The sequence below is a fragment of the Salvelinus sp. IW2-2015 genome, unplaced genomic scaffold (assembly GCF_002910315.2).
Source record: "Salvelinus sp. IW2-2015 unplaced genomic scaffold, ASM291031v2 Un_scaffold6344, whole genome shotgun sequence".
Lineage (NCBI taxonomy): Eukaryota > Metazoa > Chordata > Actinopteri > Salmoniformes > Salmonidae > Salvelinus > Salvelinus sp. IW2-2015.
This window is the reverse complement of record NW_019947607.1, coordinates 10,017-16,126: the sequence shown is the minus strand read 5'-3', so window position 1 is coordinate 16,126 and position 6,110 is coordinate 10,017.

The following is a 6,110-nucleotide window of genomic DNA, read 5'->3' as shown; positions in this document are numbered from 1 at the left end:
AGGCCAATCAATAACTGGCCCAATAATATTAAATACTGTTTGATTCAGTGACGAGCTTAACATGACGAGGAGCCAAACCATCAAACACCTATCATTCTGTAAAGAGCAAGACAGTGGATAGATGGAGCCTAGTCCAACTCACATGTAGCTTACCCCAGAGCTACAACGTAAGCAAGTATAACCTAATCGCACTTACCATATATGAGACCTGGATCTTGTTCTAACCCCTGAGCAACGCCTCGGAGACGGTACGTCCATGCATAGCCCTGGGGTAATAGAGAGGGGCCGGGTATCAGCTTGCACTGATTTACAAGGATTAGGTAGGTATAACAACGTAAGTAAGACAACAGTAAGTAAACGAGGGTGTTTAAGGTTTATCAAATAAGCAGTTCTTAACCTCCAGGCATGTATATGCTATACAGAGGATAGCTTGCGTTATGTTGACTGGTTAACTTACTAATCTGAGCGAACAAGTCAGTTAGTACCCTCCATCATAAGCTTACCCCAGGCTGACTACATCAAGTTTAACCCCGGTCATGTAGGTGAGAACATTACCCAGCTACAACAGTACCTCCAAACCATATTCAGAAACACTTATCCACATCCATAAGCTTTTACTGGGTGAAGGCGCCTGCATGCAGATCGCGGTGTAGAACGACCGACAGGAGCTTTACCCCAGCTACAATCAGTAACCTCCACATGTTAGCTTACCCCACGTAGAATCCTACTACCTTAACTGCAGCTTGTTATTGAAATTCTAATTCTTGGAGTTATCCCCCTACTTTGGATCTTCTCTTTAAGGCAGATCTGGAAGATCGTCTCCCATTAAGCTAACTCTTGCTCGACTTGAAGTCTTCGTTTAAGCACCACAAGCTTCGACGAGGTCTGTATCAAGGCTGCTGTGTCTGTCTGTCTGCTGTCTGCGGTGCCGTGTGGCTAACTGACGATGTGTTATCCTACTCTGTTCCCGTCTGTGCGCTCCTCTGTTCTTCTGTGTATCAGACCGACCCAGCTCTACCCAGCAACAGCTCTGAAATGTCTCTCTGTACGTATTTCTAATCCTTCTGCATAGAGAGTCCTCTCTCCATGCAGCAAAAGACAGAACTGGAAGGGGCCAATATTTCTGCTCTGATCTCTTAATCATCAGGAGGCGGACTACAGAATTGTGATTTGACCTCCTAACCTGTTGCCCCTTGCAACGGTTGACATCTGTTCTTTCCGCCACCGGGAGCGTAGCTCACAGAGTGTTCTCCTCTCTCTCTTTGTTTTGTCCTTTTTTTTTGTCTCTCTCTCCTTCTCCCCCTCTCTCTCTCTCTCTCTCTCTCTTCTGTCTCTCTCTCCCTCATCTCTCTTCTCTCTCTCAGTCTACTCTCTCTCTCTTCTCTCTCTCTCTCTCTCCTTCTCTCTCTCTGCTCCTCTTCTCGGCTTTTTTGGTTGTCTTTTTCTTGTCCTCTCCTCTTCTCTCTCATCTCTCTTCCATTATCTCTCCCCCCTCGCCTCACTCTGCGTTCTCCTCTCCTTCCTATCTGCCTCATTTCCCTCCATCTCTCTCTCTCTCTCTCTGCTCTTCCTCCCCTCTCTCTCCCACCCTCCACTCCCTGATAATTGTGTGTTGTTTGTGCTTCCTTCAATTATAGCTGAGCCATAATGAAACAATATACACCGCTGAAGGCTACAGAGAGGAGAGAGAGACAGCGACGAGAGCGAGAGAAGAGAGTGAGACGTGAGAGTGAGAGGGAGAGACAGAGAGACACAGAGAGATGAGAGACAACGAGAGAGACCCAGAGAGAGAAGATTGCGAGAGACACACATAGAGAGAGAGAGACAGAAAGAAAAGAGAGAGAACAACAGTAGAGAGAGCGATGAGAAGTAGAGAGAGACAGAATGCTGTGAGAGAAAAACAAGCAAATCATAGAATGCTATTTTGTCCCTAAACAGAGAGTACACAGTGGCAGAATACAGACCACTATGACTGACCCAAATCTTAAGAAAAGCTTTGACTATTACAGACTCATGAGTATAGCCTTGCTATTGAGAAAGCCTCCGTAGCGCAGAACCTGGGCTCTCAAGAAAGAAGCTATGTGCACACTTCCCACAAAATGAGGTGGAGGAACTTGAGCTGCACTTCTCCTAACCTCTGCCAAATGATATGACCATATTAGAGACACATATTTCCCTCAGATGTACACAGACCCACAAAGAATTTGAAAATAAATTCAAATTTTGATAAACTCCCATATCTATTGGATGAAATTCCACAGTGTGCCATCACAGCCAGCAAATTTTGACCTGTTGCCACCAAAAATGAGCAACCAGTGAAGAACAAACACCATTGTAAATATAACCCCATATCAATTTATTTTCATTTGTACTTTAACTATTTGCACATTTAATTAATTTTATTAATTGTATATTATCTACATACTGTATGTTTCCCCATGCCAATAAAGCCCATTGAATGAGAGAGAGAGAGGCAAAGAGAAGGAGGAGAGAGAGAGAGAGAGAGAGAGAGAGACAGAGACAGAGACAGAGACAAGACCACACACACAGAGAGAGAGACACAGAAGAGAAGACCGAGATAGAGCGAGACACCACACGACACAGAGAGAGAGACGCCAGACGAGACGACGAAGAGAGAGAGAGAGCGAGAGAGAGAAGAGAGAGACACACACACACAGAGAGAGAGGAGAGAGCGACGAGAGAGAGACGAGAGGAGAGAGAGAGAGACACACACAGATGAGAGAGAAAGAGGAGGAGAGAAGAGAGAGAGAGAAGAGAGAGAGAGAGAGAGAGAGAGAGAGAGACAGAGAGAGAGAGAGAGAGAGAGAGAGAGAAGAGAGAGAGAGACAGAGAGAGAGAGAGAAGAGAGAGAGAGAGAGAAGAGAGAGACAGAGAGAGAACAAGAGAGAGAGAGAGAGCAGACAGAGAGAGAGAGACGAGACGAGAGAGAGAGAGAGAACAGACAGAGACAGACGAAGAGAGAGCAGAGAGACAGAGAGAGACAGAGAGAGAGAGAGAGAGAGAGAGCTTGATGCTGATTGTAATTTCATAAGTAAAGAATTGAGATCTTTACCAAATAGAGAACATCACCAATCTGTCCCAACGTCAGGAATGAAATGAATAATATCCACAGTGCAGCCACAACTAGAAGTACATTGACTCTATGCCTGTCAACACGGTGTAAAACGAGCTGGGGGCTATCATCCCTATCTCAGTGATTTATATTTCTACAGCAAAAAATACTGTCCGACATCCAGATCAGATCAACGTGATTGAATCCTGTCGCCACCACCGGACAGACGCGCTCTCTCAGTAAATAAAAGCCCTTTCAGTTACTCCCCAAGTGTTGTTTTTATATAGAAGGATGACGCGTCTGTTGTTGTGGTTCAGTGAAAACGAGTCTAAAAATCTTCTGGACATTCCAGGGTCTTTCTGAGCGTCTGGACAGACTTTGTATAGACAAAGTTGAGGAAAAAGTATTTGCGTGTTTTGTTGATTTTCATATTGCTTTTCGATTTCATGTGGCATGATGGATTATATATTACAAAACCCTCCACAGCGGCTTTGCGGGTAATGTAAATGACATCATCAAATCTATTTACTTTAACAGCACGTATTACACTGAACAGTAAAATAACAGAGTTTTTTTTTTTGCACGAGGGCGAAGGGTGAGACAAGGGTGCAGTTTAAGTCCAACCCGGTTCAACATCTACATCCAATCAAATCAAATTTTATTGGTCACATACACATGGTTAGCAGATGTTAATGCGAGTGTAGCGAAATGCTTGTGCTTCTAGTTCCGACAATGCAGTAATAACCAATAAGTAATCTAACCTATCAATTCCACAACTACTACCTTATAMACACAAGCGTAAAGGGATAAAGAATATGTACATAAAGATATATGAATGAGTGATGGTACAGAACGGCATAGGCAAGATGCAGTAGATGGTATCGAGTACAGTATATACATATGAGATGAGTAATGTAGGGTATGTAAACATAAACGTGGCATAGTTTAAAGTGTCTAGTGATACATGTATTACATAAAGATGGCAAGACGCAGTAGATGATATAGAGTACAGTATATACATATACAAAATATTGATATTGACATTATATTGACATTATATATATTATATTGACATTATATATATTGACATTATATATACATTATATTGACATCAACAAACTAGCAGAGTTGTTGTCAGATTCCTGCTCTACCCAGATGACCTACTATGACGTCACCAATAGATCAAGCTCTACCCAGATGACCTACTATATGTCACCAATAGATCAAGCTCTATCCAGATGACCTACTATGATGTCACCAATAGATCAAGCTCTACCAGATGACCTACTATGATGTCACCCATAGATCAAACTCTACCCAGATGACCTACTATGATGTCACCAATAGATCAAGCTCTACCCAGATGACCTACTATGATGTCACCAATAGATCAAGCTCTACCCAGATGACCTACTATGATGCACCAATAGATCAAGCTCTACCAGTGACCTACTATGATGTCACCAATAGATCAAGCTCTACCCAGATGACCTACTATGATGTCACCAATTATATCAAGCTCTACAGGAAACAACTCACTTTAGGAAGTAAGAAGTAAGAAGTAAGCATCAACTGGACAATCAACATCAACTTTCAGAAATCAACGTTGTGATTTTCCAGAAAAAGGCCATGAATCAGACTCCTTCAAATGGAAATCCCATGGAGACTTGTTAACATGTCGCTGTGCGGTTTGTTGCTAACCTTACTTTGCTACCTGCCAATTTTACAGTTTTTACTTTTTAATTAACGTTTCTTATTTATATTTTTTCCCTCGCTCAACTTTTTCACCCCGGACACTTTATCTGGACGTGGTTCGTCAGGACCTCCACCATCCGAAGCTAAGTAGTAACATTAACATGATGCCTTCTAATTGCAGTCGCTGTACTCATAATATACAGGAGAACGATCGCCTTATGGCAAGGATAGCTGTGCTGCAAGCCCAGCTTCAGACGCAATCGTTAGGCAGGGTAATGTAAGTGTAGGAAAGGATGAAACAGTGTCTGTGCCACCAGTAAGTACAGATACTAGTATACATCCCCCCGCAGCCAGACAATTTTCTCATGGCTTCTGGAAGGAAATGCTGTAGGAATCAACCGGTGTCGCTCATTCAGCTGACAGAAACTTTCAATCGGTTCTCCCCATTAAGCAACGGGTCGGAGTCAGAGGCCGAGCCTTCTCTGGTCTCTCCTCCTCCCGTTACGGGGTCTGAGACGCCGAAGCCTCCCACCATTAGCTCTGGCAAATTGAAAACCCTAGTTACTGGTGACTCCATTACCCGCAGTATTAGACTTAAAACGAAGCATCCAGCGATCATACACTGTTTACCAGGGGGCAGGGCTACCGACGTTAAGGCTAATCTGAAGATGGTGCTGGCTAAAGCTAAAACTGGCGAGTGTAGAGAGTATAGAGATATTGTTATCCACGTCGGCACCAACAATGTTAGGATGGAACAGTCAGAGGTCACCAAGTGCAACATAGCTTCAGCGTGTAAATCAGCTACAAAGATGTGTCGGCATCGAGTAATTGTCTCTGGCCTCCTCCCAGTTAGGGGGAGTGATGAGCTCTACAGCAGAGTCTCACACAACTCAATCGCTGGTTGAAAACTGTTTTCTGCCCCTCCCAAAAGATAGAATTTGTAGATTATTGGCCCTCTTTCTGGGACTCACCCACAAACAGGACCAAGCCTGGCCTGCTGAGGAGTGATGGACTCCATCCTAGCTGGAGGGGTGATCTCATCTTATCTACCAACATAGACAGAGCTCTAACTCCCCTAGCTCCACAATGAGATAGGGTGCAGGCCAGGCTGCAGGCTGTTAGCCAGCCTGCCAGCTTAGTGGAGTCTGCCACTAGCATAGTCAGTGTAGTCAGCTCAGCTATCCTCATTGAGACCGTGTCTGTGCCTTGATCTGGGTTGGGCAACTCTAAACATGGCGGTGTTCGCCTTAGCAATCTCACTGGAATAAAGACCTCCTCCATTCCTGCCATTACTGAAAGAGATTGTGATACCTCACATCTCAAAATAGGGCTACTTAATGTT